At 46.3% G+C, this 12,692-nt stretch overlaps 1 protein-coding gene across 2 annotated transcripts in view; it reads left to right on the forward strand.

Annotated features, from left to right (window-relative positions):
* Positions 1-12,692, forward strand: part of rerea (arginine-glutamic acid dipeptide (RE) repeats a) — a 122,114-nt gene that overhangs the window by 21,193 nt on the left and 88,229 nt on the right. The window contains exon 2 of one of the 2 annotated variants that reach the window (XM_047605890.1): positions 6,259-6,339. The exons of the other annotated variant lie outside the window; for it this stretch is intronic. The gene's annotated coding sequence lies outside the window, so the exon portion shown is untranslated. The remainder of the gene's footprint in view (positions 1-6,258; positions 6,340-12,692) is intronic. 2 annotated transcript variants of the gene reach the window in all.

Below are 12,692 nucleotides of genomic sequence, written 5' to 3' on the forward strand. Positions count from 1 at the left end.
TCTCCTCCTCTCTCCTCTCTCCTCTCTCCTCTCTCTCTCTCTGTACGAGGAATAGATGAGGTGGTGCCATTAAGTGAATTTGCTGTTATTTCCCCAGGCTCTTTGCTGAAGATGTCAAACCTCAGCCAGCGAGGCAGCCATGGATGACTGCCGACTCAGGCAGAGGCATAACATGCGCACGGGCAGCGCACTCTGCTACGCACATGATCAGCTTTCATGCTTCTGTGTAATTTATCAAATTGCTTGGGCATGTGATGAATGGGCCCAGATCTCAAAAGAGGGGAAAAAAAGAGGCATTAGGCTGCTGTTATTCCCATGTTAGAGCTTAGAATTTAATTACAGTCAATGGTAAACATCGTATTCACATTTTCTGAAACAATAATTCAGGCGCCCTAATTGCTCCGCAGTTTCGCCGACTGCACAAGCAGAATCGGCTGCCGCGAACTGTTCAGTCCTATTACTTAAGCTGCAGTCGGCTAGCGATCGCGGAAAGGAGCGAGGCTTAATATTCGTTTTCTCACACAAACGTCCTCACTCACACATCCTTACTGTAGATGAGGCCGCTTCTCTCCTGGTGATTTGTCACAGTTCCCTATTGTATTACACACCGCCTCTCCTTCACACTCCGAACCCCCCTCCCCACCCCACCCCTCCTCGCAACTCGCTTTCTTCTTTTTTTTCCCCCTTCCTTTCTCTTCCTCCCCTCCCTCGCTACCTAAATCATTTCTTTACATGCGTGTGGGTGCCCCCTCTCGCTGTGATTCTGATACTTCATAACGGCAGGAGGAAATTGAGCTGACCTTGAGGCTGCCGAGCTCCTTTATAATGCTGATGTATGGGGCTGCGAGTGCAGGCAGCCAGTAAGTGAGAGGCATGTTTTTATTTGCCGGGGAGCAGGGCCCGGTGTCAGGACACATAACAAGGTTCATTTCTCGCCCACTCGAGCTAGCCAGTGTGCAGGGACGCGCTGGGTGTCAGGAATTCAAGTCCACTAGGTGTGATTTACCTGCATTAGCCTTTGTATGCCGGAATAAGTTGCATCACGCCGCCTGAAGGATGACGATAGGAGAACCCAAGGATTGAGTCAACCCCCGCGGATATGTCCGGCTCACCAAAATATGATTTCAGTTTGACTCAAGGTTGTGCTAGACACGAATCTGTATCTGATTGTTGCTTTCGTTTGCCGAGCAGGTGACGGGGCATTCGTTTAATATATATATTCAATCTCTTTCGGTGTAGATGACCCACTTTCCTCCTCCTCCTCCTCCTCCTCCTCTCTGGATCTCTGCTCATCAGCGCAATCAGCTGCCTCCTAACACAATCAGGCTGCTCTCAAATTACGGGCGTGATTGAGACCAAGTCAGAGGCAGGAAAAGGTGGGAGTGCTCAGGATTGCGGGCTTAATAAAATAATATCTGTAAAACGGAACGCAGGCCTATGCCCCTGCAATAAATGGCACTCTCAAGATGATTTATAAGAGAGGTGTTAATTCAACTCTTCAACCGTTTTGGGCTCTGTTGTTAAATCGGGTTGTGTTGTATTTTCAGCTTTTGTGTTGTTTTGTCGGAGTTTAATTAACCGTCTGTGCTGCAGATGATTTTTTTTTTTCCATCGATTAGTCCTCCCAATTATTTTCTCAAATGCAAAAAAAAAAGGTGTTCATTTTGATACTTGAGGAAGAAATGAAAAAAAAACTATCATGCTTTCTTTCCTAAAGTGTCGGAAATGATTACGAACGTGGTCGCGGGTCTAAATTAAACATTTAAGCGTCACAAAAATGCGTATTTGCGTTTTGAGCCGCAGACGTTCATACCTGCGCCTTAAAGTATCGGCGTTGATTTTCACTCATCAGGTAATTCAGAACATGTTACTCGAAGTCGCCGCACGCCTCCACCCTCTGTGCTCTTGAAGGAAAAGAGGAGATGGTTTTAAGTGTTCCTACTGCAGTGCCACTGGAAGAGTCTAATTTCCCATGATTATAGTTCCTTTCACAGCAGAGGGTTTCGCCGTCAGATGTTTAACCGTGCATGTTGAACAAAACCAAATCTGCCTTTTTTTTTTTCGCTGCGTTTAAGTTGGAACACATTTTCCCCTGAACGGATACTTGCAGGCTCGTTGGCCGTGATGTGGTTTACCAAATAAAACCCGCCTGACATGGCGGTGGATGACGACAATGACAATGTGACAAAGGGACAAAAGAAAAATTATACCGGCATCAATTTGTTTAGTCGTGGTTAGGAATGTTAAATAGTCACTTTAGCCCTAATTTGGGTGCTTTGTGCGTAATGATGGAGGCTGTGGTTGTGGCATTACGATGAGCGCGGGAAGCTCATCAGCCCTGCCAATTCAGTTCACTTCTTATATGGCACAGATCCACTTGCATAACCCCACGTCTGGATGCTGCGCTCTGAAAAACAGGCAGGGACCCAATTCGTTCACAGCCCATTCAACAACACATTGACTGTGAGCAAAATATGTTTTAGCAGCTTAGCAGCAGCAGTCTAATCAATTGATCCAGATTTTGCTGTCCATTGATCTTGGCATACCGTGAGTGGGGATAATTGCAGTGCATGTATGATAATGATATCATTAGCAGCCCATGGTCAGTCTATGGGGGCAGGGGGAAGTGCTAGTAAAAACCACCCAAACTGTGCATAGAAAGATTTGCTCTGCCAATTGCTGGGGAGAATGGTCCAAATCTGCTTTGCAAATGTCTCCCCGTCACTCCCCCCCTCCCCTCCCGTCCCCTCTCCACCGCACCACGGTAACAGTAGCGTGGTAGAGAGGCGGGCGAGCCTTCTGGTGCTGCTGACTGGCGTTCTGTGTGTTGACGAATGCGCTGGCCTGATGGCTCAATGTGCTCACCTAATTGGAGCAGCTCTACTGTCACACCGAGTTTCTCCATCTCTCTGCCTCTCGCCTCCTCTCATGTAGCGTTCCACTTGGCCACACCTGTGTTTCTCTAAAGGTTAATGGAGCCACCGCACAACGCAAGCTAATCGCTAGGTAATCGCTTTCCTTTGGCTTCGATAGGTGGCTAAGGTCAACCGCGGGGACGGGGGCAGCCATTTTGGATGAGGCTGTCAGGTTGCTGCTGGTTGCCAAATATGGATGCCAAGCTGATTTGAGATAAACTTCTTTGCTTTGTGTTCCAATGCGAAGGCTTTATCCAGTGACAGCGGCGGCTGGAGGCATCTTCTTCTCAGTTATGTTTGGCCAATTCTCGCAATTGGAATACCTCAGAAACGTCCACAGTTCTTTCAGATTTGGCGTTCTTTGACTTTCTCCTTGAGTTTAGAAATACGCATTCTTTTCTCTGCTCGTATTTGTCATCGTCGTCAATCGCTGCCCTAAGTACTCTTCCTGTTAAAAATACACACCTGACCGCACATGGTTCAAAGTGTGTGAACTTGGGCCATCTGTCCCAGAATGCATTTCAAGTTTGCTGCTCTTCACTCAACCACATTCTCCCATTCAATCCATTCTTGCAAATACAACATTTCAGATGAAGATTAATCACGTTTGCCCACACGCTCTTTGGATTACCGTAATTATGTCACGATTTGCTCAAATGGGGAAAAATGACTGTTTCCGAAAGACGTTGCACTTTACAGCCAGTGTGGTGTCATTACGGTAATTGGCCTCTTCCTCCTCATTTTAATCAATTATTAGACTCATAAATTGTAAATAACTGCTAGATCTTTAAATTTCCATGTGTTCTGCAAAAATGGGTGAAAACATTTAGTCAAACGATATTTTCTGACTTTTTAAGGGCAAAATTAGCCGAAAAAAATAAAAAAATAAACTCCAGGCGGACATTTTGAGACTTGGATATTAAAGGGTTAAAGAACAGTTTTTCAAATTTGGCATTAGATTCATTCCTCGCACTAGATGTCTTTTCCATTTAGACGTTCAGCTGTAATTATTATTATTTTGACTTACATTTCTTGTAGCAGCACACCATCCTATCTTTTGAAGTCCCCTTTTGGACTCACAGCTCATATCTCAGCACACTTGACACTCGCCTCCTTTAGTGTGGAAATATTGAAGGCGCAGCCTTGGCTATCTTTGGTTTCTTTGTGTTGGGCTGTGGAGGTGTTGAAAGTGCTTAACATGAGCCCAGGTGTTAAAATACTGGCTTTTGTGACGGGCATGTGCAGGACGGCCAGATACGCCGGCAGACTGGGGTTGAGGTTGAAGTCGTGAAATTCGAGGCACTTCGCTCAGATGTCACCCGGCTTCCGGAGAGCCTCGGTGGTCAGAGGGGATTGGGGGTTTCAGCACAGGATTTTGGGATTGTAATGTCAAAGGGGTCGCGACGGGACCGAGTGAATTTTAGCGTGTGTGTGTGCGAGGGAGGCAACCGAAGAAGGAAAGGCCGGTTTGCTTTTGTCGTCATCCGACATCAGCCCACGGCGCTCACAAATAATATCCCTCAACTTGCAGAACACAGAAGTGATCATGCTCTCACATGACCACACACACTGGAATATAGGACCAGACATTTCTAGGCCTCTTGAGCTTGTTTCGGTTGCTCTGTTGTGACTAGTGGGAGCGACTGGACGGACTGGCAGTTTGTGAAAGGAATGATGTTGCGTGCCTTAGGGCTGTGTGAATGCAGCTTGTGCGCAGAAATATGAGTAGTCTTATTCACACTAATCCTCAGATTTGCTGTCATTTAATGTGCGGTTATTGCTGTAAAAACAGTTTAGGCTGCACCTGATGACGCCATCGAGGCCTGGCGGTAGATGGCACCAACGCAATGCACTGTTGTGCGATGTAGCCAAACCACACGACACGTTCAAATCAAACATCGTTGACCCCGACAGTCTTTTCTTTATACCGATCTCGATGCGATTATAAATAATGCATGATTATCAGGGTGGCTGTTGCGTGTGTTTCTGCCTCCCTCTCAGACAACACTTCTTCGCCCCGCTTGCTGTGCAGATGAACACATATTGCCTGGATAGAAATGCGTTTGATTTTATTCACCGCGCACCTGGTGTTATTTTCAAATTCAAAAGCGAACAGACCATTTCGCTTCGCGCGAGTTGAATTCGGGAGGTGTGTTGCATCAGAGACGGAGCGGTGGTGGGGGGGGCGCGGGAGGAGGGGGATAACAAATGGAATAATTTTTTGCACATCTGTTAAACGTCTGGGGACGCCGTCTTGTTTTGTACGAGCTTTGTTGTGAATGAATAATTGGTTAACAAAACCAGCCACACCCCGCCCGAAACCACACATGCAGTCCAGGCACGTACTTCTTTTCGCTAGTTCACCTCGCCGTGCTACCTTTTTATTTTTCTAAAAAACGTGCTCACGAATGTTCCCAAATTATCATCACCTGTGTGCTTTTTGCAGCTGTTTCGGTCACTGGAAAAGTGGGACACTGTTGAGTCACATGGACCGACTTCACTAATTGGCTGCAGTTTTTTTTACAAAAGACCGACGCAACGCGAGAAATGCCATCTTTTAATCTGAGAGCTGCACGCAACATTTGTTAAAAATCTGAACTTGTACTCGCACCTGATCGAACGAGTTTTGTCATTGCTCCTCACGCGTGACTTCAGGCGCGCGTTCGGGACAGAAACGCACACATCACGAGTCTTTGCGGTATCAGAAAGCTCACATTGACACGTAGCAGATTGTGTGTGTGTGTGTGTGTGTGTTTCATGTGTCTGCGTGTTAAAGAGAGTAAATGCAGGGAATCTCTCCGTGTGCGGATGCTGAATGTGAAATGTCAATGTTATTGAACAGGTGCTGCGAGGCAGAGCTGTGATGTTTTTATTTCCAAGCTCTTGTAGAGCGAGGCAGAGAAGAGAGGGCTCATGGGATAATGGGGGAGGTTGGGGGTGGGGGTGGGAGAGTGTGTGTGTGTGTGTGTGTGTGTGTTTTTTTTTTTACAGTGTGTGTTGCAGGTATAAGTGCCTAGATCTGTGTGTATCCAGAGAGGTTTATTGAGAAGAGGGAAATGAATACTGGCTCAGACTAAATGCTCACAATCTCCTCATAAAAAAACTGCACTGTGAACGGTATTATCTCATTCTTTTTTTCTTTTTTTTATGCACTTTGTGGCTTTCGGTGGCTTCATTCGCCGCGTGTTCAACATGACGCCGAATGTGGCAGCCGTCTTCACCCAGGCACACACCTCTGCTGTCAATCTGTTATCACCTCGTTTGTTCCATTTACACATCATTCATGTTTTTCCCCTTGTCCTCTCTGTGTGTCTGTTTCTCCCCCCCCCCTCCCCCCCTTCAGCTTTTCTCTTGCAGACTGTCGTTGTGTCAATACTTGTTGAGAGGCAGTGTGGCAGTGAGCTAGGAGGTGAATGCAGTCAAGGTTAGTCAACAATGCTTTGTGACACTGGCGCGCTGACTAACGCAGTGTTTCTCCTCTGCACTAACCCCCCCTCTCCTTCCCCCATTTTTATTTTTTTTTAAAAAATGTTTTCTCCTCCTTCCGCACCCATGATCATGTTCTCTCCCCGGCCGCCTTTTTGCTCTCAGCTTGATGCTTCTCCATCATCCTCCTCAGCCCCGGTTCTGCCTCTTCTTCACCACCCTCCTCCCTATCACAGCCATCTTTGCTGCTAATTTCAATGCTGCGGGAGAGAACAGCTCAAGCCTGTCAGCGCTGATTCATCCCTCAGTTGCTAGAACAAGCTAATGCATTCTCGTGTTTGTGTCTTGATTCATGATTACTTCATGCACACGCGGGTCTCGCTCCTTTGTTTTGCCCGCTTTCCTTTTAACATTCTGTTTCAATTTCATTTCTGATTTCACGTCGCACTTTTAATTCTACTGAACCGCTGTAAAAATGTGATTACTTGTCTTGCCGATTCGGGTATTTCCCGCTGTTTAAAAAAAAAAAAAAAAAAAATCCAGTATGCAGTCACGATATGGAGGGGGCTGTAGTTCAATGCCGGCTAGCAGGTTACTTAATGAGTTTGGTAATTGGCTTGCTGTGGCCTCCGCGCATCCCTGCCCTCCTGCTGCTGATGTGTGCAGGAACAGAGAGTGAGCTACAGCTCTCGCACCCTCCCTCCCTCCGTCTCCATCCATCTTTTCCCTCCACCGTCATCCCTCTTCCGCGAGCTGACTCGCGGAGCTAACGCTGCACCAAGCCTCCTCTGTTTATTCCCCGCTGTTGGTATTGTAAAGGCGGTTGGCATGCTGCATGGCAGCGCTGAATATCAACATTACTTTTCCCTCATCCAGGTTCTCCCAGCGGGTTACCATCTCTTACCATTTTACACCGCACACATTTTTTATATGTCAAATGCTTCATGCATTATGAATATGCGCATCCAAACACTTCTGCAGTTTGCAGAATTTCCAGCTCGCCTCTTCTGAGTGTCCACAGCAGCGTAATTGACGGCACGGTCTCATGCCCACTGTATTGTTTTGACTTGTTTATTCATAAGTCCACGTGGTAAAGACAAGTAGCCACGTAATCATAAATGACATGCAACACGCTATTCTTAGGCTTCAACGCATTCCTTTCTAAACAGAGATACCTACTGCTGTAAAAGCGCCAGCTGTAAATCTCATTAATTCTCATATTAAGTGATAGTCACAGCAGTTGGACGAATCAAAAATGACCTTCACGGTTCAGTTGCGACTGAGAGAGGTGTAGTTTTTAGCCTGGATTGCTCTCTGTTTTGTTTGCTCAGAAGAAGATTTAATACCTTTGGGGGAATCTGCGCTCGTGAGCCTAACCTAATATATATTCTTGCTAATGAGCGAGCTTTCCACCTTCCTACCTATTCACATTAATTTCCATTTTATTAAAAAAAAAAAAGAAAAAAAGCCATAAATAAATCCCCGCGCGCATCGGTAAATGTAGCCGTCTCCCGTTTGCGAGACCGCTGCCAAGCTTTTTATCTGCTCCCACAGTGGAACGGTTGATTCTGAGCGCTGTAGGGGTTGGAAGGCCAAAGCACAGCTAAGTGGCTCCTCTTGACCTCAGCACTGATCTCCAAACTGTCTACTCTGACTGCACACAGGCTGATTTTAACCATTCTCTCCCTTAAAAAAAAAAAAGAAACAGTCTAATCTCATAACACAGACTCAACACCCTGTCTGCATGCCGTGTCTTTGAATAACACATCCTTTTCTCACCGCGCCCAGCGCTGAAATGCCGATCGTGCATTTGCCTTTGAGATTACTTCTCCCTGTTATTCATGCCAAATTTTAAAAAATGTGAGGAAGGGGAGATGGCGAAATCCAAGACGTGAAACATGAGCTTGACTGACTTGAGAATGCTGTTCCCCTGACCTATAATGGATGTGCTTATTCTAGTTATCGCTATGTATCTGTAAACTAGATGGCTGAATCATTAGCTTACACACTGAGAGTAGCCGAGTGTGACCAGAAGAGAATAATTGATTTCTGGATAAGCGCTGGTGCTGGAGGATGGGGCGGGGTGGGGGTGCACGCGGCATTGTGGGCCACTGCGCCATATTGAGTGTGCACATGTCATAAATTATAGTGTGTAGAGTTAATTTTTTTTGTTTCACGCATTATGAGCCTCAGCCCCACCTCCCCTCCCCCCATGTCTTCTTCCAACCCAGCAGCAGTATGAAGCTGCACCTCTCCTCATTGTCCACACGGTGGCACTGCATGGAGGTGAGACGGGCCATGTGCTCTGTGTGAAATGGAGCAGTATTTGGCTATCTGAACATATTAGCCTGGAGACAGTAACCACACAACAATCACACACACCAACTGTCACTCTCTTGTCTCTTTCTTTCCTCTATGGCCGCGGACCTCATTTGCGTTGATAACAGCTGATCGCTTTTAATCACAGACCTACTACTCTACTGGAATGGGATTTTTTCTTTTCTTTTTTTTTTTTTTCCTTCGAGCCGCCCGACCGAGAGCTAAGCGTCAGACACATGTACTGTTTGTTTATCTTGCTGCGTCTTTGTTCACAAAAGGATTTGCCTGAAATGTAAACTTCCTCTTTTGCACCGCGGGCCTGCACCCTGTCTCTCTCTCCTCCGTGGCCCTCTTGGAAATCCAGCCTCATTCCTCAGAGCCTGTTCTCAGAGCGGCCGCGACGGGCTGAACTGCTCTTTTATTCAGATGAATGAGGCCCTGTTTTTGCCCGGAGAATCAGACACAGACACAGACGGTCCATGTGAGAGCTTGAAGAATGTCTGTGGAAAATCAGGGGCTTAGCGAAACAGCATCTGAGGTTATCACACGCGTGCATTTGTTGATGGGCGTGTTTGCTCTTCTCTTTACATGTGGCTTTAACACCACACAGGTCTGGTTGATTATCTTCCTGTTTCCTCGGCATTCACCTCGGCGAGCTGAACTTTGCTGGTGGAAACTACCCTGTGTGAATACACACCGAACTTGAGCTTCTATTAAAAGAAAGTGTGTTCATCAAAGTCTGGAAAATGAACAAATCAGTTCAGCGCGCGTTCTCAACGCCCAGCGTTTGATCGGTTTATCTGCCAGGTGGCCACTACCTCCATCTGGAGTAAGGTTTACTTACATTCATCTTTTAAAAACGCGCAAAACACTTTTACCAAATGGCTGCGGCAAGCAAGTTACACTCTCTTGAGTAGCTTGTGTGTAGCTTGGCAAAGAGATTAGACATATGTAGCCTACAAGTGTCTTGGTTTTCAGAGTGTTGCGAGGCTGCCAAATGTGACTGTGAATAGCTATGTAAACAAGATAGCTATGCGAGGCTAGACCTTGCACTGATTGCCTAAAGTGAAATACCATTCCCCGGCTTCCCTCACATTTTTACAACTGTGTTAATGATAGCAAATAAAGGCTTGCAAGGTAGCGGCTTAATTACTAGCTGTCTGCCGCGATCCTCTCCAAAGGACATCTTGATTTTCAGTCGGTCTCTTGTCACCTCGGTGCTCGCTTGCATAGAGAAACGTGAAACCAGAATTATTTCCGATTGTTTTGTTAATGAACCTTTGCCGTCCTTTTCAGCTGAAGCAACAGCCTGTAAAAAGACTCGACATCCACGAGCGTGTCGTTAACCATATTTAGTTGAATAATTTCCAAGAGTTACGTTGTTGGGAGATTGAAGAGGTTTGTTTTATTGCTTCCCCGTCTCTCAAACCCCTTCAGGCAAAGTCTGTGTTTTAATTAGTCGTGTAAGACCCTATTTTCCCTTCGGATTCCCCCAACTTGTAAAGTGCTCTCTTAAGAATCCACGAAGGCTAAAAGGGGCAATGAATGATTTGAAGTCAGCCTTTTTCTTTCTTTCTTTCTTTTTTTTTTTTTTGCTCGCCTGCCAGCAGAGTGAGGGGAGGGGCTATCAGCACTCGCCTTCATATGAGGAACAGTAACTTCAAGCAGCAGTCACACAGAGCCTTTGTTCTTTATGGATATACTACGTGTGGCGAAGACAGTCACTGCTTTAAAGGCCCCATCTGGAAAAGCACTGTTCGTATTTCTAATGCGAGAGGAAAGGGCTCCTTTAGATAATACCTGCCTAAGAATGGTAAAACGGTCTCAAAGTTCAATCTAGCACATCCGTTTTTCCCTCCTTTTTATTACGTTTTGGCAGCGGGGACGTTAGCTTGTTACGACTGTAGAGATTTAGTCATGTGTTAAAGTCGATCTTCTGAAGCGCACCCTCGCTGCCGCCGCCGCCGCCGCCACCGCCACCACCACAACCTAACCCTCCTCTTGGTTTACAAGTCTGTTTTCTTCTCCCAATCCCTTTTTCCCTTCAACTTGTCTGCTCATCCCTGGTGAATGTATTAAATGAAGTTACTAGATATGAGTGCTTAAGAGGCCAAGGCCTCCGAGGCTTGCCAAGTCTCTCGCAGGCTTGGCTCAGTCATCCGTGTCACTTTTTTTTCTGTTGTTTCAGCTACTGGCTGACTTATTTGTATTGCCGAGCACTTTTTCCCTCTTTCGACTCGCTCGCTCCGTGTTTGCTGCCTCTGAGTGGCTTGTTTTTCTCCGGCGTGGAGAAATCGGGCTAAAGCAAACAGTGTGTCAGCCACAGCTTTTGTTAAGTATTCATTTTTAATGAGCGTAAGTGGCTACAGAATCCTATAAACCATAAATGGAGCAGTCAGGCTGGGGAGGGAGGGAGGGGGAGGCGAGGGCGGCATGCCCGTCTTTGATTCAGTGGTGGTCTTACAGTTTTTTTTTTTTTTTTGGTTTAGTAACACTTGTACTAACCGTGTTTGATGTGGATGAAGGAGACATGTTTCAGAATATCGTTTGTTGCTGCTTTTTTTTTTCCCGTCCACGCCTTCGGTTTTTTAACTACTATTATTTTATTTGTTTTATCTCCCTTTGAGGAGTCTCTGCCAGACTTCGTTCCTTCCGAGTTTGAGAAACAGGGACCAAGTAACCGGCTTTTTTGGTCCGCCGGGATGGAAGGAGCTATAGCTGTAGAAACGGGTGCTCAGGGAAAAGTTATTGTGATGGGCCGTTTGAATGCTGAACAGAATTGAATAGACACAGTCAGCTTCCCAGATACATGCTTAGGCCTGTAGAATGTGGAGTGCTTTGCTTGTAACTGCACCGGTTGTCTCCTTTCATTATCGGTTAATGGTGCCCAACTTGACAGAGCCATGTGATAAACAGAGGAGCTGTGAAATCCTGGAGGTGGAGTTCTCGTCTGCCTGATAATGGGATCTCATCTGCCAGGGAGGGGAGCCTGCCCCAGCCAATCCAGCTTTGCCTTGCACTGCCTTCAGAGTGGATTCTGTCTTCGCTGCTGTCTCGGGCCAACTTAAGCTTCACGCTGTACTGAGAACAGTGGCATATGACTCGGTAGAAGAAAAGAAAAGGCATACCTTCCAGTATCTTTGTTTATAATGAGCAATCAAAGCGTTACAGAAACAGAGAGACGTGCGTTTCCGCCTCCTTATCAACGTTAGATCCTCTGAGTGCGTAGCTCAGGGAAGGAGGCAGACTGTGTATGTGTGTAAATATCGTAAACATTGACCTTGTGAAATGTATACATACTGTGATAAGGGAGGAGCAGTGGCTGCCGTGGTGTTGAGTTACTCTGTGGAGGGAGGGAGGGAGGAGAGTACGACTTCTCAGGACAGTGGCCTCGGGAGCTGGAAAAGGTTTTACCAGCACTTTGTTGCACAGCAGAGCCCCTCCACCGCCCACCGCTATTGAAACGAAGACGGCCAACGTGGTTTGTAGCACAATGAAGCCCCCCCCCCTTCCACCCCCCGCACACCGCCCTCAACTCAATTTCTATTGATCCCCACTGCCCGTCTCTCCTGCTGCCTCTGGTTTGGCTTTAGTGCAAAAAGAGCCCAATACGCAGACTATTTGCTTTACTTAATTGGATTTTGACAGCGATCCAATATCATGTTTAAGACAATGAAAATGTGTCAAGCTACTTGCTCAGTGAAATGAAAATCGCCCTATTAATTTATAACTTAATGTGCTCCATCTTTGTTGGTTTCCCCCGCTCATCCTGTGTGTGTGTGTGTGTGTGTGTGTGGAGGGGGGGCAGTGAATAAGATTTATTTATTTTAATTTGTAGCACTGGGGTAAAGTGTGTGTTTTCTAGTGAAGTACAGCAGCATTGGGGATAAAGCCAGGAAAGGATCACCATTTAAAAAAAAAAAAAAAAAAAAAAAGAATATGGCTAATGGACTAGTTACATTATCATCCCTGCTTGTTTCTGCCTTTTTAATGGGTGAGGGGTGGGCGGGTAGGGGTGACTAATTAATTCAT

This window comes from Mugil cephalus, chromosome 1, assembly GCF_022458985.1.
Source record: "Mugil cephalus isolate CIBA_MC_2020 chromosome 1, CIBA_Mcephalus_1.1, whole genome shotgun sequence".
NCBI classification, from domain to species: Eukaryota; Metazoa; Chordata; class Actinopteri; order Mugiliformes; family Mugilidae; genus Mugil; species Mugil cephalus.